Genomic DNA, 23391 nt, shown 5'->3' on the forward strand with positions numbered 1-23391 from the left:
AATATTAACGTATTTGTTGATCAGCCTCTCACCCAGACCTGAGATAGCTCCTATGTTTATCATAGTCCTGGACTATCAAATTGGAGGAGAAATCATTTCACACTCCAACATCTCTCAAAACTCTGTGCTGGGAGCCTGTATTCATGAGATCTGGTACAAAATGTCCTCCATCTGTTTTTTGTGTCAGGATATCAAGTATATCTCTCATATTCTTCTCTGAAGTCTTCAACACACTCGAAAGGACTTTTTAGTTACTTTTGGAAAGGTAGTGACCTGACCTATCGTTAAATGAGGCAGACAACGTGCAAGCAACAAAACTTCCCCTGCAGGGAAATTACCAGCATAGTGAATTTTGTTGATCTGGGTTGAGGGAGGAATATTAGCCCAGCCATTAGAGTTAACATCCTTCTCTTCTTCAAGCTGTGCCAAATGCTGTTTTGTGCTCAGCTAAGTGAGCTGAAGGAGAGTACCTCTGACACTGCCGTAGTGCTTAAGTGCTACATGAAGGTATCAGCCTCAAATAGGAGCTCTAGTTCCAAGACTGGGGCATGAATCCATAGTCCCCAGATTGGGAAGACAGCGTGCTACTTTCTGTGCTAAATTTACACTTTGTATCCCACTTGGGGGAGGTGTTGCTACTATTAGAGTCATACAGGGAGAAAGTGAGGACTGCAGATGTTGGAGATCAGAGTCAAAAAGTGTGGTGCTGGTAAAGCACAGCAGGATGAACATTCCTGATGAGGAGCTTTTGCTCAAAAGGTCGACTCTCCTGCTCCTCGGATGCTGCCTGACCCATTGTGCTTTCCAGCACTCCAATCGTAGAGTTATATGTCATGGAAACAGATCCTTCGATCCAACCAATCCATGCTGACCATAATCTCAAACTAAAATATGGAACATTTCATGAAAATGTGGAGCTTTATTACATAGTAACATATTAGTGATAGTGGGGGCAATGGCATAATGACATTGTTACTCATCCAGCAATCCAGACCCCAGTGGGGACAGGGTTTCAACTCCCATCACAGATTCAACATCCATTCATACATTTGGACTTAGTAGTTAGTCTTAGCAATGGTGACTGTGGCAATGACTGGATTGACATAAAGATCCATCACAAACACTCTTTAGGGAAGGAAATCTGCTGTTGTTACCCAGTCTCAGCTACATGTGACTCCAATGCAGTTGGCTCTGAATCTCGAGGCACTGGAAAGGACAACAGAACCTCCCTCTCTAATAGCTCTGTGGACATAGCCAGTGGTTCAAGAAGCCAACAACCCCCTACTAGCTCAAGGATGGACAGCAGTTCCCACAACCCCTCAAAGAATATAGCTAAAACATTACTCACAAGTCTCATACAATTAATAGTTGCACCCTTTTTAGTGTTGTTGAAAGGAGAGACTTAAGGGTTCAAGTACATTGTTCTTTGAAAGCAACGTCACAGGTAGATAGAATGGTTTAGAAAGCGTTTAGCACACTTGCCTTCATTGCTCAGACCATTGAGTATAGGAGTTGGGAGGTCATGTTGCAATTGTACAGGATGTTGGTGAGGTGATATTTGGAGTACTGTGTACAGTTCTGGCTGCCCTGCTACAAGAAGGACATTACTAAATTGGAAAGGATACAGAAAAGATTTACAAGGATGTTACCGGGACTGGAGGGTTTGAGTATAAGGAGAGGCTGGATAGTCTGGGACTGCTTCGCTGGAACGTACGAAATTGAACATTATAGAGGTTTATAAAATCATGAGGGGCATAGATAAGGTGAATAGCAAAAGTCTTTTCCCTAGACTGGGGTACAAAACTAGAGGGCGTAGGTTTAAGGTGAGAGGGGAAAGATTTAAAAGGGAACCGAGGGGCAACATTTTCACATAAAGGGTGGGTCACAGGTAGAATGAACTGTCAGATGAAGTGGTAGGTGTAGATACAGTTACAATATTTACAAGACATTGAACAGTTATGTGGATAGGAAAGGAAAGGTTTAGGGGAATATGGGCCAAATGCAGGCAGATGGGACTGGTTTAGTTTGGGAAACCTGGTCAGCATGGATTGGTTAGACTGAAGGATCTGTTTTCAAGCTGTATAAATTTATGACGAGCTCAGAAAAGATTTACAAGGATGTTGTCAGGGTTGGAGGGTTTGAGCTATAGGGAGAGGCTGAACAGGCTGGGGCTGTTTTCCCTGGAGCGTCGGAGGATGAGGGGTGACCTTATAGAGGTTTATAAAATCATGAGGGGCAAAGATAGGATAAATAAACAAGACATTTTCCCAGGGGTGGGAAGTCCAGAACTGGAGGCCACAGGTTTAGGGTGAGAGGGGAAAGATAAACAAGAGACCTAAGGGGCAACTTTTTCACACAGAGGGTGGTACGTGTACGGAATGAGCTGCTAGAGGAGTTGGTAGAGGGCTGGTACAATTACAGCATTTAAGAGGCATCAGAATGGGTACATGAATGGGAAGGGTTTAGAGAAATATGGGCTAAGTGCTGACAAATGAGTCTAGATTAATCTAGGATATTTGGTTGGCATGGACGAGTTGGACTGAAGGGTCTGTTTCCTTGATGTACATCTGTGACTCTATGGGTCCTAGAATCTATGAGTCTCCTGTTCTACGCTAATATTGTAACTTGTAAATTGTTAAGTAGAAAACAGGCAAAGAAACTACTGCAAATTATGTCTAAGTCTTGCTTTAAATATCTCTCCATCTGTTCCTCGAGTTTTAAACATCCTACTCCATTTCTGTAGCCTTTTCTTTGACATCCAACGGCCTACAATCTGTGCTTGCGTTTTCTGCACCAGTGCAAGCAGGTCTACATGCTTATTGGTCTTGTGCCCTGCCAGTAGCTCCACCTCTGTTTCTTCCTGGGTGCTGTTGGTGTAGATATTTGAAACTCTTTTTCCTCCAGGAACGCTTTATGTTCCTATTACTTGTTTCTTTGCCAGATGTCCACTTACTTTGTGTGTCCGCCTTCCTCCACTACAACAAACTCTTCATTCCCACACACTTTCTCTCTCTGCCTCTTACCACTTGCCTGAAATTCGTTTTTTTATTCCTTGGCCTCTCCTTGTCCAGTTTTGGGGAGGCTGAATGGGAGGGGAGTTAGCTGCAGAAAACGGAGAAGGCAGAAAGAGCAGACCAAAGTGCAGAGATCGTGTGGAAGTAGGACTCAAAATACATGCACAGACAAAAGGAAGAACATCAAATGTAAAAAGCTCTTTTCATCACATATGTATAGCAGACCTGTCCCATGTAGTGGCTGACAGGATTGTTAATTGCATCCAGGAAAGGCTCCAGGGATTTGCAGCAACTGTGAAACCTCAGATGTCCTGCCAATTATAATCTCTCTGGAGGATAGCCCTGAGAATCGTAGATCCAGATATTGGTATCGAGAGAGAGATAAACGTCAGCACATTATTAGCCAGGGGAGATCTAACCATCCTATTTTCATCAGGGAACTGCTCTGCAGATGGAGGCAATCATTCTTTCGGGAAAATAATGTGATGGCTCTTGGGAGGTCCTGCATTAGCCCTAGAAAACACAGACAGTCATAACATCATTGATATGATCCAGGGTGGTGTGTATAGAGAAGCCCAGGTAAGACCTTCCCTAACTCTGGAGAGATGGACAGAGGCTGTAAGTTATGAATAAGTGAGTGACAGAGACAAAGATCGACATGCTCAGAGGGAACGGTGGGTGATATAGGGTCAGGTTTCATTTACGAGGACCTTAAATGGAATCAGTCAGTAGTTGAACTTGCCTTACCTCATTCTAGTTCAAATAATTCTCACTAAGAAACCAGTTAGAAGTGTGAGATGATGACAACATAAAAGACAAAACAGGACAATCAATATCTTTTTGTGCCATTCGACGGCTCTAGCACTGAAGGATGCTTTACAACCTACCATACCCATTTTAAGCAAGTTGCAAAACTAGTTGCTCAGAATGTTATTACTAGGAGATAGTTTTTTCAGTACAGTCAACTTGAGAAAGAACAAATTTGGACACTTCATGGTCTTGCAGTCTCTAATATTGTGGGCGGCACGGTGGCACAGTGGTTAGCACTGCTGCCTCACAGCGCCAGAGACCCGGGTTCCATTCCCGCCTCAGGCGACTGACTGTGTGGAGTTTGCACATTCTCCCCGTGTCTGCGTGGGTTTCCTCCGGGTGCTCCGGTTTCCTCCCGGAAGATGTGCAGGTCAGGTGAATTGGCCTTGCTAAATTGCCCGTAGTGTTAGGTAAGGGGTAAATGTAGGGGTATGGGTGGGTTGCGCTTCGGCGGGGCGGTGTGGACCTGTTGGGCCGAAGGGCCTGTTTCCACACTGTAAGTAATCTAAGCCATAAATGTTGCTGACTCAGTTGGTGCTGCTGTATTTTTTTTTTGTTACATAGTCTACAGACTCCCTGGTTCTTGGGGTAGTAAGATTCATCATGTGCAGTCAGATTGGCCATATGACCATATAATCATGCTTCTATCCATCAAATCCCTACAGTGTGGTAACAGGTCATTACACCCAATGAGTCCACACCAGCCCTCCGAAGAGCAATCCGCCCAGATCCATCCCCCTACATTTCCCATGGCTAACCTACACATTCCTGGACACTATGGATTGTTTCATGCTGCGAGATAGCGGTTCTTTTGGAGCAGTAAATTCTGAGCATCAGTTGAGTCTTGATAAGTTCACAATCAATCAGAGGTGTAAATTTCAAAAACATGTTTTTTTTTCATCTTGGTACCTTCATCCAGGAGAGCCTCCACACCGACAACCATAAATAAGGATCTCCAGAGACTCTGAAATGCTTCAGTCACCTGACCCTCAGCCGCCATCTTGTTAATCTTTCGATGTCCACTTCTGAAAATAAAAGCCATTGGAGAATATCGTGCATTGGAACACTCCTTGTTTAAAGTTATAGACCTGGCATGCTTTTATAGGGCATGACAAGAGATGCAAAATTAATTGTCCTGTTCAAATCAGTCCCACATTTCTACAGGGATTTTTTTCTGAAAAATTCGTTTGCAGCTGCCTTCAGTGCAAAACCATGAGAAAGTCCCTGATAAGTGCAAGTATAAGGGCTGGCACAGCTGAACGTAAAATTGGACCCCGGACTCCCAATCTAAGTGTTTCTGACCTTCAGCTAAGCTCTTCTCTCTACTCACAGGGGACATGTAAGCTTGATTCAGCTCTATGTGTTTGTGCCACACTCGCATGCACTGATTCTGCAGCTATCACGTTTGCCCTTTGAGTTGACAGTAATTAGCTTTGCAAGACTACCCCAACCATGCCAGTAGTCAAAGGCAATGCTCCTTCCAAATAACGCGTATTGCTATTTCTGAACCCAAAATAGATATCCTTGCTCAAAGGCATTTGTTAGGGGTAACACAAACAAAACCTGACCTTCAAATGCCAGTTAACGTGTATTGAAATAACGTCATGTGAAATAAATCTTAACTTCTGAAAGTCAGATAGTATTTAAATGAACTATTTAATATTCAAGCCCCAGTCCACAGCAAGAGTCGTCTTCTGAATAATAAAACTCTTCCCTTGCTGCAGTCTCGCTCTCATACATACACTAAGCTGCTTCTGAAGCAACTTCTATACTCCCTGTGGGCTATTTCTTTGCTAATTAACAGTTGCCAGTAATACTGATTATATAACTCATCCCTGGCAAAACACCATGGGCGATAAATGTGATTTTTCAAAAGAACTGCACCAGTTTGAAAGCTCCAGGGCACGGTTACAACTTGATTTCAGCTCTGCATTTTTAATTATTGTTCCATTTTTAACGTCTTGTTAAAATAACTCCCATGGATTCTTTGCGCAATTGGGTGCATCAAACTTTTACTTTCAAAGGGTTAAGGTAGACCTGGTGAGTAGCAATTGGTAACACAGGGAATCTTCTTTCGTTTGCCTGGCTCTTAAAATCATTCCTTATCGGAAGGGAGGATGACTGCAGTTTGCCTTCTGAGTTGCAATTTTACTGTTCTCATGGAGCCATAGGATCCTACAACATGGAAACCAGTCCATGTTAACCAGACATCTCAATCTGACCTTATCCCATTTGCCAGCACTTGACCCACATCCCTCTCAACCCTTCCTATTCATATACCCATCCAGATGCCTTTTAAATGTTGTAATTGTACCAGCCTCCACCACTTCCTCTGGCAGCTCATTCCATACACACACCACCCTCTGCATGAAAATGTTACCCCTCGGATCCTTTTTAAATCTTTCCCCTTTCTCCTTAAACCTATGCTCTCTAGTTGTGGACTCCCCTGTCCTAGCAAAAAGACCTTGGCTATTCACTCCATCCATGTCCTTTATAAACGGCTGTAAGGTCACTCCTCAGCCTCCAACACTCCAGGGAAAAAAGCACCAGCCTATTCAGCCTCTGTCTAAAAGTCAAACCCTTCAGTCCTGGCAACATTTTTGGAAATATTTTCTGTACCCTCTCAAGTTTGACAACATCCTTCCTGTAGAAGGGTGACCAGAATTGTATGCAATATTCTAAAAGTGGCCTTACCAATATCTTATACAGCCAAAACTCCTCTACTCAATGTTCTGACCAATGAAGGCAAGCATGCCAAATGCCATCTTCACCACCCTGTCTACCTACAATGCTACTTTCAAGGCACTATGCACCTGTACCCCCAGGTACCCTTGTTCGGCAAAACTCCCCAGGGCCTTACCATTAACTCTATAAATCCTGCCCAGGTTTGCCTTAGACGTGTCTTCAGAGTGAGGCTAACAGTCTTACTGCCCCCCTCAATACCGGCAGTGGTGGCCTGCGCCATTTACAAAGGGCCTACTGTTAGGTGTCCACAACTCCCGCCTGTTTTAACTTTGAAATTAGGTCCTATGGCCCCTTTCAGAATGCTCCCCATGCACGGGCTGCAATGGTTCAAGAAGGCAGCTCACCACCACCATCTCAAGGAGCAACTAGGGGATGGGCAAGAAATGTCGACCCAGCCATTGACTCCCGCGAATGAATTTTTTAAAAAATCATCCAAAGATTCCACAGGTGAAGGAAAGGAAAGCTTAAAGTTTATTCTGTTGGTTTATTTTTGTGGAAGAGGAAATATTCTCCAGGGACATGGCTGTCCTGGGAGCTCCACACCCCTCTAAAATGACAATTAGATACCCCTAACACTGCCCCCCTAACCAACTCCTTTCCTGGTGATAGGCCTCACCAACTTTTGGTGGCCTGCAGTTTCACTTAGTGCATTTAAAAAAGGCCAGAACCTCAAAGGGGGCAGCATTTCTTATCCGTCCAAATAGACCAGATTGTCCCTGTAATCTAGCCCCGTCTCCTGAGCAGCGCTAAATCATTTTTATGTATATACTTTCATACCAGCCCAACTGCTATTACTTCGCATATAAAATGGATATATTTCCAACTTTAAATCATGAGCACTTTCCCAGAACAGGAGTGATCAAACTCAATGTCAAGGGGTCGGCCATTTTCTGGCAACATAGCCACAATGGGACCAGCTGCAGAGGACTGAGTACTCTGGCTCAGATCCATATAAGCCAGATTTACGTCACCTTGTCGAGGACTTTCAAGGACTGTTTGAAAATAGTCTTGTCGAAAATTATCCCAAAGTTCTCTGAAATGTCACTGCTGCATTTTACATAATGCAAAATGCACTGTTCAAGAACATGGCCGGATATTGGTATCTGTGTGGAGTTTACACATTCTCCCCGTGTAAGCGTGGGTTTCCTCCGGGTGCTCCGGTTTCCTCCCACAGTCCAAAGATGTGCAGGTCAGGAGGATTGGCCATGTTCAATTGCTCCATAGTGTGGGCGGCATGGTGGCACAGTGGTTAGCACTGTTGCCTCACAGCGCCAGATTCCCGGGTTCAATTCCCGCCTCGGACGACTGACTGTGTGGAGTTTGCACATTCTCCCCGTGTCTGCGTGGGTTTCCTCCAGGTGCTCCGGTTTCCTCCCACAATCCAAAAAGTGTGCAGGTCAGGTGAATTGGCCATGCTAAATTGCCCGTAGTGTTAGGTGAAGGGGTAAATGTAGGGGAATGGGTCTGGGTGGGTTACGCTTCGGCGGGTCGGTGTGGACTTGTTGGGCCGAAGGGCCTGTTTCCACACTGTAAGTAATCTAATCGATGTGCAAGCTAGACAGGTTACCCATGGGAAACATAGGATTGGAGGCTAAGTTTGGGTTTGGAAGCTCTTAGATTTAATGGTCTGTACGGCCGCTTTCCACAATGTAGAGATCCAGAGGCCCAAGCAAATGTTCTTGGGTCATTGGTTCAAGTCTCAACATGGCAGATGATGGCTTTTGAATGAAATTACTAATTCGAGATTTGAATGCTGATTAGTTGTTGTTAAGACCTGTCTTTAGGGGAGCGAATCTATCACCTTTACCTGGTCTGGACTACACATGATTTCAGACTCACATCAATGTGTTTGATCCTTACCTGTCCTCTGAAGTGGCCAAGGAAGGCCACTCAGTTCAAGGCTGATTAGGGATGGGCAACAAATGCTGGCCTTGTCAGCAATGGCAAAAACCCATGAAGGCCATTCAGCCAATCGGGAATCTGCTAGCCCTTATACTTCCCACAGCCCGCCTTGCAGCTGACTTCATCTCAGCACATTTCATTTTGGGAAAAAAGGAACTGGGAAAAGGTGAGTACATTTTCAGGCCCATTGTCTTTTCCACTGGGCCTCTGCCTCTGCCAAATGTATCAACTCAAAACCATTTTCCAACTCATGATCGTTCTGCACAAATGGCAGGTTGGCCTTGAAATGTAAACACTGTTTCTCTCTCTTCTTGGGTACTGCCAGACTTTATTCATAGAATTCCTGCAGTGTGGAAACCTGCCATATAACCCAACACTGCCCCTATGAAGAATATTCCAGCCAGACCCATTCCCCTAATACTCTACATTTCCCTTGACTAATGCACCTAACCAACACATAGCTGAACACTAGGGCAATTTAGCTTGGCCATCTCACCTAACCTGCACATCTTAGATTGTAGGCGGAAACCCATGCAGACACATGGAAAATATGCAAACTGCACACAAACAATTGCCCGAGGCTGGAATCGAACCCAAGTTCCTGGCACTGTGAGGCAGCAGTGCTAAACACTGAACCAGCATGCCACTTGCTGAGCTTTTTTTTAGATGACTTACAGTGTGGAAACAGGCCCTTCGGCCCAACAAGTCCACACCGCCCCGCCGAAGCGCAACCCACCCATACCCCTACATTTACCCCTTATCTAACACTACGGGCAATTTAGCACGGCCAATTCACCTGGCCCTGCACATCTCTGGACTGTGGGAGGAAACCGGAGCACCCGGAGGAAACCCACGCAGACACGGGGAGAACGTGCAAACTCCACACAGTCAGTCGCCTGAGGCGGGAATTGAACCCGGGTCTCTAGCGCTGTGAGGCAGCAGTGCTAACCACTGTGCCACCGTGCCGCCCATTTTCTGCAGCATTTTCTATTTTTATTTCAGATCTCCAGCATCTGCAGTGTTTTTTTTTCATGGCCAGGATTCGACTGGACCTTCAGCTCCACATTCTGTCATTCAGACAGCAGCACCATTGCCCCGTACCCCTTGACTCCCTGGTCAATTTGAAATCTCTCTAACTCAACCTAGATCATATCTAATGACCCAAACTCCAATGCTCTTTGGGAAATGCATTCCAAAGACCAGCAGCCTTACGAGACAGGAGATACTTCCTCATTTGAAGCATTTAGTTTATCCTCTGACTTCCTGAGTGTTGAGTGGGTCTACCTGATCCTTTTTTTTGAGTAGATTCTTGAATGAAATTTGACCTAATTAATCCCTTCATCATTTAAAGAAATATTGCTGCCTTTGGATTGTCTGAAGAACAATGATCGGTTGAGAGTAGGAGAGGATTCTGAGGGACTGGTGGATTGTGAGTGGCTGCCGGGATTGCAAGAGTCGCAGTGCTCTGTGTCTCTTTCGGTCGGGTAGAAAGTCAACGGATTTGGGAAAACTTTTCCGTGGGAAGCTGGAGTTATTACCAAGGAGGTCATTCACTGTCTCTTTGCTTGCAGCTCCAGGCTCAATGTCCAGGCTTATATCGGCCCTCCGAGCTGGATGCTGAAGGAGGTTGCTTTAAGATCTACGTAAAGAACCCATGGGAAATGGATGTAGATGTTTCCAACTGTGGGGTCTAGGTGTACAGCTCGTGTCGTGCATTATCGGCCCTTCAGCCCAACCAGACCGCCTCTATTCTGAGTCAAGATCAGAGTGGTGCTGGCAAAGCACAGCAGGTCAGGCAGCATCTGAGGAGCAGGAAATTCGACGTTTCGGGCAAAAGCCCTTCACCAGGAACCCCTATCTCCACCACCTGATTCCTGATGAAGGGCTTTTGCCTGAAACATCGATTCTCCCACTCCTCACATGCTGCCTGACCTGCTGTGCTTTTCCAGCACCACTCTGATCTTGACTCTAATCTCCAGCATCTGCAGGACCCCCCCCCCCCCTTCTGCCGTGTCCTTGTTCTGAGTCAAAAGGTGTGCTCCTCTGGCTCAACCCTGCTGTAAGGGACTACTATCTGCCTCTCGGGTGTTCCTGTGAACTGGGTGTTCTATTTTCTCTCGGAGGACTGTGTGACTTTGGAACTCTCTGCCTCAGCTGCTGGTGGAGCCGGGAGGGGTTTCCGAAGAGTTTAAAGACAGAGGTGGACAAATTCCTGTTCAACGGGGGATCCAGAGTTATTGGGGAATGTGGAATCTGAAACAGGTCTGCGTATTGGATGGTGGGGCTGAATGGCCTACATGTGCTCCTGTTTTGTATGTTTGTAGGTTTATTGACATCCAGCTGGATGGAATACTTGAAATAACTGCACAGAACCTGGCATCCCATTACCAAATCACTCTTTGTTCACACGTGCATGGTACTTGACACATAGCATAGCGTCGGCTCCTGGAATGAACAAAACCTCTGACATTCCTGTTTACATCTGTCAGCCAAGGCTCCCCGATTGGACCAGATTAACAGCCCCAATCAGGAACTCATATTCTATGAGCTTCACCCAGCTGACTTCATTACAATAGCTGCAATAGTGATTCCAGCTCTCCATTCCAACTCTGTCATTCCCGTCTTCTCTGGGTCTCTACAGCATGTTAATGTCAGAATTGCACCCCATTCTTTCCCATTATTGTACAGAGGTTCCTCCATCAACCCCTTGACCCCATTCCACGTTACACCCTGTGGTATACAAATCCTGGCAGACCAGTGTGTGTCATTTGCACGTTTTACTGCTATTTCATTCAGGGACGCTGACCTGTATCGCGTGCTCCACTGGCCTGCTTTGGCTCCATTAACCTTAATGGCCCTGCCTAACTCAAGGCTATCAAACCCTGATTTATAATTTTCAATTAACCCCCAGCTGCATTGCTGCTTCTGACAATGATAGGGTTGCAGACTTTGGCTGCATTTTCTGTGAAGTATTTCCAATTATCACCCTGAAGAGCCCAGCTCTGGGTTTTGTCCTTTTACTCCAAACTTTTCCACCAGTGGAAATAATTTAAGAAGGCATTTTGTATGCTTGCATTGAGTACCGGAGTTGGGAGATGATGTTGCGGCTGTGTAGGACATTGGTCAGGCCACTTTTGGAATATTGTGTGCAATTCTGGTCTCCTTCCTATTGGAAAGATGTTGTGAAACTTGAAAAGGTAATAAAAGATTTACAAGGACATTGCCAGGGTCGGAGGTTTTGAGCTACAGGGAGAAGCCGAATAGACTGGGGCTGTTTCCCTGGAGCGTCGAAGGCCGAGGAGTGACCTTATAGAGGTTTATAAAGTCATGAAGGGCATGGATAGGGTAAATAGACAAAGGTCTAACGGGCAACTTTTTCACACAGAGGATGGTGCGTGTATGGAATGAGCTGCCAGAGGAAGTGGTGGAGGCTGGTACAATTGCAACATTTAAAAGGGATCTGGAATGGAAGGCTGTAGAGAGATATGGGCCAAGTGCTGGAAATGGGACTAGATTAGGTTAGGATATCTAGCCGGCATGGACGTGTTGGACCAAAGGATCTGTTTTCCTGTTGTAGGACCCTTTGAGGTTCTGGCCTTTTTCACAAGCTCAAAGTGAAACTCTATGAGAACAGTAAAATTGCAACTCAGAAGGCAAACTGAAATCATCCTCCTTTTCGATAAGGAATGGTTTTAAGAGCCAGGCAAATGAAAGAAGATTCCCTGTGTTATGAATTGCTGCTCACCAGGTCTACCTTAACCCTTCAAAGGTAAAGCTTTGATGCGCCCAATTGCCGCAAAGAATCCACAGAAGTTGTTTTAATAACAAGATGTTAAAAATGGAACAGTAATTAAAATCGCAGAGCTGAAATCCAGTTGCAACTATGCCATGGAGCTTTCAAAGGGTCTGCTTCAGTGCTGTTTATCTCTGTGACTCTATGTCCCCCATCCAAGATAGATTCTGCCCCTCTGCCACCCCAAATGCTTCATCTAATTGTTGTTCAATATGGAGGAGAACTGATCTATCAGCTGAGGGAGGACGGTATGTGGTAATCAGTAGGAGCTTTCCTTGGAGGAGAAAGTGAGGTCTGCAGATGCTGGAGATCAAAGTTGAAACTTTATTGCTGGAACAGCACAGCAGGTCAGGCAGCATCCAGGGAACAGGAGATTCGACGTTTCGGGCACAGGCCCTTCTTCAGGAATGAGCAGAGAGTGTTCAGCAGGAGAAGATAAAAGGTAGGGAGGAGGGACTTGGAGGAGGGGCGTTGGAAATGTGATAGGTGGAAAGAGGTCAAGGTGAAGGTGATAGGTCGGAGTAGGGTGGAGGCGGAGAGGCCAAGAAGAAGACTGCAGGGCAGGAAGGCGGTGCCTAATTGTTGTTCAATATGGAGGAGAACTGATCTATCAGCTGAGGGAGGATGGTATGTGGTAATCAGTAGGAGCTTTCCTTGCCCATGTTTAACCTGAAGCCGTGAGACTTCCTGGGGTCCGGAGTCAATGTTGAGGTCTCACAAGGCATCTCCCCCCTGACTGTATATCCATTGTTCTCTCTCCTCTGGTGGGACAGGACATATCCAGGCATGGTGACGGTGGTGTCTGAGATATTTTCTTTACGGTATGATTCAGTAGATACAACCATGACAGGCTGTTGCTTGGCCTGTCTGGTGGACAGCTCTCCCAGTTTTGACAAAAGCCACCAGACCTTTCAGGGTCAACAGGCCTGAGTTTGATGTCACATGTCTGGAGTCTCAGGTGATCTACCTGGTTTCCTTCCTTTGTTTCAACTTGACAGAGTTTTGGAAAAACTGAGTGGCCTGTTAGGCCATTTCGGAGCACAGGTAAGAGTCAACTTCATAGAATCCCGACAATGTGGCAACAGGCCATTCAGCCCATTGAGACCTTGCGAAGGGCACCCCATCCAGACATTCCCCAAGGCTCATCCACTTAGCCTGCACTTCCCCGAACATTATGGGCAATTCACCTAACCTGCACATCTTTGGACTGTGGGAGGAAGCCAGAACATTGACACAGAAAGGATGTGCAAACTGCTCATAGACAATCGCCCAAGGCAGGAATTGAACCCAGGCCCCTGGTGCTATGAGACAGCAGTGCTAACCACTGAGCCACTCCTCTTCATTTCTGCAGGCCATACTTTGAGCAGACCAATTAAGGAGAGGCGAGTTCAACACCATGTGGAATTTTACCACAATCAACATTGTTGCCATTTAACCTTTAATATCCTCCTTTTCACTGAAGCAGCATTTCCTCAGCTGCTGCTGTGGGATTTGATCTTCTGTCCCTCGAGCATTTGCTGGATAACCAACCCTGTGAAAGTACCATGTTGCCACCATCTCCCCAATCAGCACACCACAAAGAGTCAAGGTCAAATAGGGATGTTAGTGGCTCACCTTGGCCACGAACACTCCTGAGGGTGTGTGCCCAGTTTCCCGTGTCAGGCAGATGGGATAATGCAGCCTGGGCTCTGCTTGCTCTCTCGTGTCAAGAGCAACAGCACATCCACTTTATTCATCAATTACCGAGCAGGCTGCTGGGCTGGCCAGATTTACCCAATCGCTTCGTCATAAACTGTCTCTGTTGTAGTTTGACATTCCTTTGCATTTCTTCAACTCCATTTTTTTCACCTTGTCTAGAATTTCAAACATTGAGGTGGCCCAGTGGTTAGCACTGCTACCTCATAGTGCCAGGGACCTGGGTTCAATTCCACCCTCAGGCAACTGTCTGTGTGGAGTTTGCACATTCTCCCCTGTGTCGGTGTGGGTTTCCTCCCACAGTCTAAGGATGTGCAGGTTAGGTGAAATGGCCATGCTCAATTGTCCCATAGTGTTCAGGGATGTGCAGGTTAGGTGGATTAGCCATGGGAAATGCAAGGAGACAAGGTAGTGGGGTGGGTCTGGGTGAAATGCCCTTCAGAGGGTCAGTGTGGACTGAATGGCCTGCTTCCACTCTATAAAGATAGTATGATATCAAAAAGCTGTGCAATTCATGTGGTGTCTGAAACAATTTTGTCCCCTAGCAAACACTTTTATCTTGAGGCGATCGAATCCCTTGAAGATCTGGCTGCACCCAAGTGAGGGCCCTCTCAGGTACCAGCCTTCTTTGAATGTGGAGATTTCAACTTCCCATGAATATAAGGATTGAGCACAACTTCGGTGATTTCTATATAAATGGTTCATTTGGGTTTTAACTGGGGTAGTTCAGTTTTTGAACAAGTTTTATCTGTCAGCAATTCCAATGACTGGGAATGAGCCATTTTGGAGCACTCAGGGTGTAGGTAGCTTATGCTGGGTAGCTGGCCCTGGTAATTAATGTATAATGTCAATCAATTATTACCACAGCAGCTCATCCAACCTCTATTTCTAACCTCTTGCCAAATCCTGATTTGCATCACACCACCATTGGCTGTCATGCCTTCAGCTGTCTGGACCCACATCTCTTCAAATTTCTCCATATTCTCTTCCACATCTCTGTTTTCCCCTTTAACTTGCTCATTGCAAAGGAAGGAAGGCTTATGGGGAAAAGGCAAGAAAGTGCAGATCAGGCCTTTCAGAGCTCATTGAATGTCAGAGTTGATTCAATGGCTTCTGGTCTTAAGGTCTGAACTCTCTCACATCAATGTAGTTACCTGAACTATCTGGGATGTCTTAGGTCCATTCACTGCCGAAAAATGTGTTGCTGGAAAAGCGCAGCAGGTCTGTCCCATAGTGTTCAGGGATGTGCAGGTTAGGTGGATTAGCCATGGGAAATGTAGTTACCTGAACTATCTGGGATGTCTTAGGTCCATTCACTGCCGAAAAATGTGTTGCTGGAAAAGCGCAGCAGGTCAGGCAGCATCCAAGGAGCAGGAGAATCGACGTTTCGGGCATGAGCCCTTCTTCAGGACCCCTTCTTCAGGAGGGTCCATTCACTGCCACGAACCTTTCTTGCTAACATCAATCTAATTTACTAAGAAGGATGGCTATTTTAGATAGAAAATAGGTGCACTATTAACAAACTGTAAATAGGGTCATTCCGTATGACTTGATAACTAGTTATGATACATCTGAGATACACGAGGATCTCTTGTACAACATCAGGTTCAACATTACTGCGTCAACACGATCATCACTGTCGGTCCCTCGCAGACAAGGGCGCCTCTCTTCCACTCTCAGGGTGAGTCTGTAGGTGGCTGTAACAGACTGATGGGGTGACCGCAAGCCCGGTTACACTTGGAGCAGAAGTTGGATGTGGGAAGGGGTGGGTGGGGCGTTGCTGCGGTCGCGCGCTCCTTTTACTATTTGCGTCTGGCTTCCGCTTTCTCGCAATGGCGAGTCTCGAGGTGTCCGATCCTTCCCTGATGCTCCTCCTCCACTTGGGATGGTCTTGGGCCAGTGATTCCCAGGGTGTCTGTGGGAATGCTGCACTTCCCCAGGATATCCCTGAAGCACTTCCTCTGTCCACCTGGGGCTTGCCTGCTGCTTCAGAGCTGGGAGCAGAGCACCTGCTTGGGGAGGCTTGTATCAGTTGTGCAGATGACATGCCCAGCCCATCGTATCTGATCAAGGCGGGGGTCAGTGCCTCAATACTGGGGATATCTGTCTGGTCAGAGACATTGGTGTTGGTGCGTCTTTCTTCCCAATAGATTCACGGGATCTTGAACAGGTGTACTGTTCCAGCGCTTTGGAGTGTTTGCTGTAGATCTTCCATGACATTACTACAAGATTGTACCAGCTACACATCTGTACCAACTCCGGGTAGCACCTTCCAAGAGCAAGCGTCTATACCCTGATGGGCAGAATCTATATCATGATATCAGCTAACATTGCCAGCTCCTAACTGGTTTATATAACAACTCCCAGCTTCTGTGGCTCATCTCAAACAAAAACAGAAGTTGTTGGAAAAGCTCAGCAGGTCTGGCAGCATCTGTGGAGAGAAATCAGCGTTACATTGCAGGCCCACTGTTGCTGTTGCTTACCCACTGATATGCCCTACATAACTCGGTGCTAAATTTGTCCGTTCAATTTGTGAGATGTCTTGGGGTGTTGTACTGAGTCAAAGGCACCATAGAACTGCAAGTTGTAGCTATTATTTGTCCAGGCTTAACGCAGCTATTTCCAAATAAATGTCAGTGTTGCAGAAGTCAAGATTAGAGTGGTGCTGGAAAAGCACAGCAGGTCAGGCAGCATCCGAGGAGCAGGAAAATCGACGTTTCGGGCAGGAGCCCTTCATCAGAAAAGCTTAGCAACCTTCATCAGGCCCAAAACGTCGATTTTCCTGCTCCTCGGATGCTGCCTGACCTGCTGTGCTTTTCCAGCACCACACTCTCGACTCTGATCTCCAGTATCTGCAGACCTCATTGTCTCCTTAAATTGTAAGAGCTCAATATATTCTGGTGCATGAAAAGAACAGTGAGAAGTCGGATGTAAAAAAGTGTGTGGGCCCCAGAGATTAAATTAGCTGGTAATGGTTACAGGAAGGTTCTGTTTATCCTGGAGTGTCTGTAGATGTGAAGCCAAACTCTTCCAGACTTCAAAAGAGAAAATGCTGGAAAATCTCAGCAGGTCTGGCAGCTTCTGTAAGGAGAGAAAAGAGCTGACGTTTCGAGTCTAACTGACCCTTTGTCGAAGCTTTGACAAAGGGTCAGTTAGACTCGAAACGTCAGCTCTTTTCTCTCCTTACAGATGCTGCCAGACCTGCTGAGATTTTCCAGCGTTTTCTCTTCTGGTTTCAGATTCCAGAATCCGCAGTAATTCGCTTTCTTCCAGGCGTCAGTGTAGATCCCCTGACAATACTGCTGGAAAGTCTCCTTGCTGGGTGTTGACTCTTCCACATTTGGAAGGAATATGCATATAAGGTAGGCTAACTCATGGCTCAATGTCATAACACATGCTAATAACAATGGATTTCACTTTTCCTAGTGTGGGCACCTCATGGAATGGAAACTTCCCTGGCCACTCAGGTGAGTGTTGGGTGCACCTCTGCCACTTCGAGGAGGTTTGCTGGTTTCCCCTGTGAGTGGGTTAAACAGACAATGGCGCTTGAGAGGGCAAACAGCACCCAGAGGACCAGGAACTGGTCTTTGGACTTTCCACATCTTAAACTGGAAGCGAGACCTCGGTGAAGTCAAATACTGAGCTGGAGTGATGGAGGAAACATGGGGAGTATCGCAGGGCTTTGAGGGAGTGGTCTGCGTGTCCCTAACGGGTAGATATGCAGGTTTCCGGAACCTGAGGAAGATGCCTATTTCTGTGAGTCAGTACTACTGAGAATTAGACAGGATTCCCAGCACAGCAGCAGGATATTCAGCCCAACCAATTTATGCTTCCTTTGAGCCTCTCCCATCCTTCATCATCTAAACCTGCCTCCTATTCCCTGATCCTTCGGGCACTCTTCAGCTTGCTTTTCAATGCATTTATATTGCCTGCCTTCACTACTGTCACGGGTTCCACGCACCCAGCACTCTTCGGAAGAATTCCTTTTCTGGTGACAATCTTATAGTGACAGCCTCGAGTCAAGCTGTTCATCAAACATCCCCCCTGTACCCACCCTGTCGTTGGTCAGCCACACATTTCTGGTATGAGATACCCTTGGCTTGACCCTGATATGATCGCCCTGGATGGTGTCTCCCGGTCGGCAGTGATGTGGTAATGCTCTCATTTAATATCACTTTGACAGAAGCATTTCAGTTCTTCAGGGAAGTAAGGGACGGACTCGAATCAAAATCCCTGTCAACCAGGACAGCTGGGTTCCAATTGTGCATTCCCTGTGCCATGTGGGACCTCTGAAACACATTGTGCATCTGGAAAAAAACCACACATGCAGTAAGTGCTGCCAGCACATAGGTTACTGGGCTTTATAAAAAGAGCCATGGACTGCAATAGTGCAGAGATCAAGCCAGGACTTTATAATCCACTGGTTAGACCTCAACTGGGCTATAATGGAAAATTCCTTAACTGCTGTGAATGAGGCTTACCAGGGATGTGGAACTAATGTGAGAGAACTGGAAAAATTAGGACTGCTCTCTCTGGAACAGAAAAGATTGAGATGTGACGTAATCACAGTCCTTCAAGATAAGGTGGCAATCTCTCTCTCTTTTTTTCAGAATGGATGCAGAGAGAGCAAAATCGATTCCCTCCAGTGAGTGGATCAATAACCAGAGGTCGTGGATTTAATATCAAAAAATTAAGAGTGAGGAGAATGTAGATTTACTCAGTGCTGTTTGGATTGGGAACGCGCAGATGAAGTGGAAAAGGTGATTCCACAAGCAATTTCCAAAGGGAGTGGTACAGCTACCGAAGGATTGCAAACATATCCAGGAACAAACAGGAAGTGAGGTGGAGAGATGCGCACAACTGCTTTTTTTTAAGAGCCCATAGCGACACGACAGGCAAATGGCCTCAGGCCACAGCATAAATTGCAGTGATTCTATAGGATGTTCCAGCTCTGAATTTAGTAAATGTTCGCACAAACCAGAAAAAGGTTTGTGGCAAAAGTCACGTGCAAACTACAGCAGAAATAAAAGGATGGGCATGTAAACTGAAACAGTATATAACAAGAATAACCTACAGTATGTGCCTTCAGTATGACGCATTATCCCAAGGTCCTTCACAGAAGTGTTAGGGCACAGAATGAGACCATTTGGCCCGTCGACCCCATTCTCCAAGTGGGCATTATTACATTGACCCAGAAACCCTGAAGGACTGGTGACCTTGTTCCAAGATAATATGGTGAGTGACTTGGAAGGGAACTTGCAGGCAATGGTGTTCCCATGTATCTGCTGCCCTTGTCCTTCAGGATGGTGGTGATTTTAAGTTTGGAAGGCACAGTCTAAAAAGCTTTGATGAATGTCTGCACTGTATTATGTAGATGATACACATGGCTGCTGCTCAGTGGAAACTCACTTAAACCGCCAAAGCTGAACACCTCTAGATTAGATTAGATTACTTACAGTGTGGACACAGGCCCTTCGGCCCAACAAGTCCACACCGACCCGCCGAAGCGCAACCCACCCATACCCCTACATTTACCCCTTACCTAACACTATGGTCAATTTCTCATGGCCAATTCACCTGACCTGCACATCTTTGGACTGTGGGAGGAAACCAGAGGAAACCCACGCAGACACGGGGAGAATGTGCAAACTCCACCCAGTCAGTCGCCTGAGGTGGGAATTGAACCCGGGTCTCTGGCGCTGTGAGGCAGCAGTGCTAACCACTGTGCCACCATGCCGCCTCTAGAGGAAGATAATGTTTTATAAGAGGCTTATGACCGTCATTGTCGATATCTGGGTGGGTTGCTGAGAAATTCTTGAGATCTATCTTTGTTTTGTCTGCCAGTTAATGTGCAAGTGGTGGTCTGTTCAAACACATTTAAGGTATTAATCTTATGTAGATTCTTCATTTTAGAGCATATGCAAGCCTTTCACTGCTTGGCAGCACGGTGGCCCTGTGGTTAGCACAGCTGCCTCACTGCGCCAGGATCCTGGGTTTAATTCCAGCCTTGAATGACTGCCTGTGTGGTGGTTGCACATTCTCCCTGTGTCTGTGTGGGTTTCCTCCCACAGTATAATTGAACTGGTACAATGGTAAGGAAGGGGAAAGAGCAGAGAGATGAATTCAGAAAGCTTTGAAAACAACACAGAACATGCGAAAACAGAAAATAGTAGGCCATTCAGCTCTTCAGACCTGGGCTACCATTCAAAAAGAACATGGCTGATTTGGTTTGCTCTTTCAACTCCATTTTCCTATCTGCTGCCAATATCCTTCGAGCTCCTTGTCCATTCACAAGACTAACTGAGTCAGTCTTGAATAAAGTCAGTGAATAGCCATCACTTCCAGAGGAGAGAATTCCAAGGATTATTAATCCCTCTGTGAAAATATAACTTTTTCTCACCTCCATCTTAAAGGGCAGAACATGCATTCTGGAACCGTGTTCCCCCCCGGTCTTCATCTCCACCACGAGAGGAAACATTCTTTTGCTACCCACCCAATGAAGTCTCCTCATGATCAGCGATATGTTTCAATAAGATCATCTTTGTGAAGATGCTGTCACTTTAAATAGGTTATTTGGCCCTTGGTATTTACAAAGCGAGGTCACAAAGGCAGAGGTGCAGAAGAGTCTAGAAATGTCTAATTTAACAATGGAAGGGGAGTGGCCAAATCTCCCAGTTCAGGCTTTCTATTTGGTTGGATTTTAGCTGTAGCAGTCACAAGGTGTGAGAGTCCAAGGGAGTTGCAAGCTTCAGAAAAGAATTCCTCTGACCTTCTTCTGACATCTCTCTCTCGATGCTGTCTTCTCCTACCTGCAAGAATCTGTGTTTGAGCTTACCTTTTTGCCAAGGGATGTGTTTATGGGATGTTACTGTTTTGGAACAGTTAATTAGTAACAGTTACTGTATCGGGTCAGTTAAGTTTTCCAATAGTTAAATTACTCTAAATTCAATTTTCCTTTGTTCGCGTTTCAATTGTAATGTTTAAATAAATTCTGGTTTGCTTAAAGCCGAGTGATTTGACCAGCTGCATCACACCTGGAATTTCCACTCACATCTCCCTTTAAAATAAGAAGCGTTAGTGTCTCGGCTACCTTCTTGAAATATCTTGAGGGGGTCTGGCATGGTCTATAACACCTCCCATCCATCTAAACTCCACCAACCATTGCCTCAACATGTTCAACCTATCCTCATAAGATGCGGCTTGTAAACTTAGCATGAATCGAGTGAAATGGAAAGAGAAATTGCTAGAGAAATTCAGCAGATCTGGCAGCACCTGTAGAGAGAAAACAAAGTCAATGTTTTGTGTCCAGTGACTCCTCGTCAGAATTTCTCCAGCTCTGAAGAAACATTGGCTCTCTTTCTCTCCACAGGTGCTGACAGATGTGCTGAGTTTCTCCAGCAATTTCTATTTTCATTTTACACTTCCAACACCCATAGTTCTTCGCTTTCTATTTAATGAACCTTCCTTGCACTGCTCCTAACAAAGTTGGATTTTTACTGGATAAAGAGACCAAAACTCTCCACGGTATTCCAGCTGTGGTGTCACTGATGCCCTGTACAGGTGCAGTAAAAGTTCCTTACTCTTATATTCCATTCCCTTTGCAGTAAACACCAATATTCTCTTTGCCTTCCTTACCACTTGCCATACCTGCAAACGAAGGTCATGTAGAGCATTAAGACTCATGTATCAATGCATCTAGATCCTCTGGTCCATTCTGTGATCTGTCTCCATCTAAATCATACACAGCTTTTCTATTCTTTCTACCAATGTCAAATTCACATTCTTCCACATTACACTCCTTTTTCTAAATTTCTGCCCACTCATCTAACCTGCATATTGTTCTGGACCAGGCCAGACCTCCTCAAAACATCTCCCAGAAGTAGCCCAGACCCTAACTTTGCTAGTTGTTTAAAGCAGGTATAATGCGGATATTCCAGGAGGGATACAACTGGTCAATCCACAAAACAGAATTTATTTACAAGATTACCGAATGAAGCACAAACAAGAGAACAGAATTTTGAATAACTTAACCTATCCAAAAACCCAACAGATTATCCCGATATAATGATGCTGTTCCAAATACTTGCAACAATCCACGTAAACACTCCCTGGCACAAAAAAGGTGAAATCAAACATAAGATTTTACAGGAGAGAGAGAGAGAGCTGGCAAAATGGAACACCTTCTTCCATGTAGCTGTTTCTTGGATAGAAACCTCTAGCTGACTGTCTGTTTCCTGTGAACAGCCAGACTACGAAAACCAATCCAAACCAAACCAGAGATCAGCTGAGCTGGGAGAACTGGCTCCTCCCCTTTCACTGAAAAAGTGCTTTCTTTTAAACTTGAAAACATTCTCAAATAGATCAACCTCAGTCATTTCAGAGTCTATGTCGTTACGGTTCTCCTGAAAATAAAACCAAGGAAAACCTAACCTTGTTAACGGAGCAACATCATCACAACATATCCCTCTGCAAACTCTCTACCTCTTCTCAATGACTTCCTTTCTCCCCATCTTTGTATTGATGCCAAAGTTAGCTTCAAAAGGCAAAACATGAAAAAACAAACTTCAGTTGCTGGAAGTCTGAAGGACAAAGAGAAATTGCTGGAGAAACTCAGCAGGTCTGGCAGTATCTGTGGCGAGAAAGCAGAGTTAATGTTCAGATCCAATGACCCTTCTTCGGAACTGATTGTAGCTGGGAAAAGGTGATATATGCTGTAGATGGGAGGTGGGTTGGAAAGGTAAGGGAGTAAACAGTAGGTGCAGGTGGAGCCCAGAGGGAGAGAAAGGGATGGATAATGGTGAATCAGGGAGAAAGTACATCGGTTAATGGGGACTATAAGTGGGTGAAGATGGGGTGGCACGGTGGCTCAGTGGTTAGCACTGTTGCCTCACAGCACCAGGGGCCCAGGTTCTATTCCAGTCTCAGGTGACTGACTGTGTGGAGTTCAGACATTCTCCCTGTGTCTGTGTGGGTTACTGCCAGGTGCTTGTTTCCTCTCACAGTCCAATGATGTGCAGGTCAGGTGAATTGGCCATGCTAAATGGCCCACAGCACTAGGAGCATTAGTCAGAGGGAAATGGGTCTGGATGGGTTACTCTTCGGAGGGTCGGTGTGGACTGGTTGGGCCGAAGGGCCTGTTTACACACTGAAGGGAATCTAATCTAAAAAGCAGCCCATGTGATGACAGAGCCTGAGGTCTGGGCTGGGTGAAGGACATGGAAGAAGGTGCTCAGATCCTAAAAATATTGACTCCTTTAAGCAATTGGACACAAACTGGAAGATGGATTAATATGCAGTATCAATTTTAGATTTTTAGCTGTAGATATAGGGTTTATTACCATGTATTCAAGTACGGGGTACAGAGTACAGTGAGAAATGTACAATGTCACCACACACAGCACCAACTTAAGGTCAAAGTAAAGAGGTACAAAT

The sequence above is a fragment of the Chiloscyllium plagiosum genome, chromosome 12, assembly GCF_004010195.1.
Source record: "Chiloscyllium plagiosum isolate BGI_BamShark_2017 chromosome 12, ASM401019v2, whole genome shotgun sequence".
NCBI lineage: Eukaryota > Metazoa > Chordata > Chondrichthyes > Orectolobiformes > Hemiscylliidae > Chiloscyllium > Chiloscyllium plagiosum.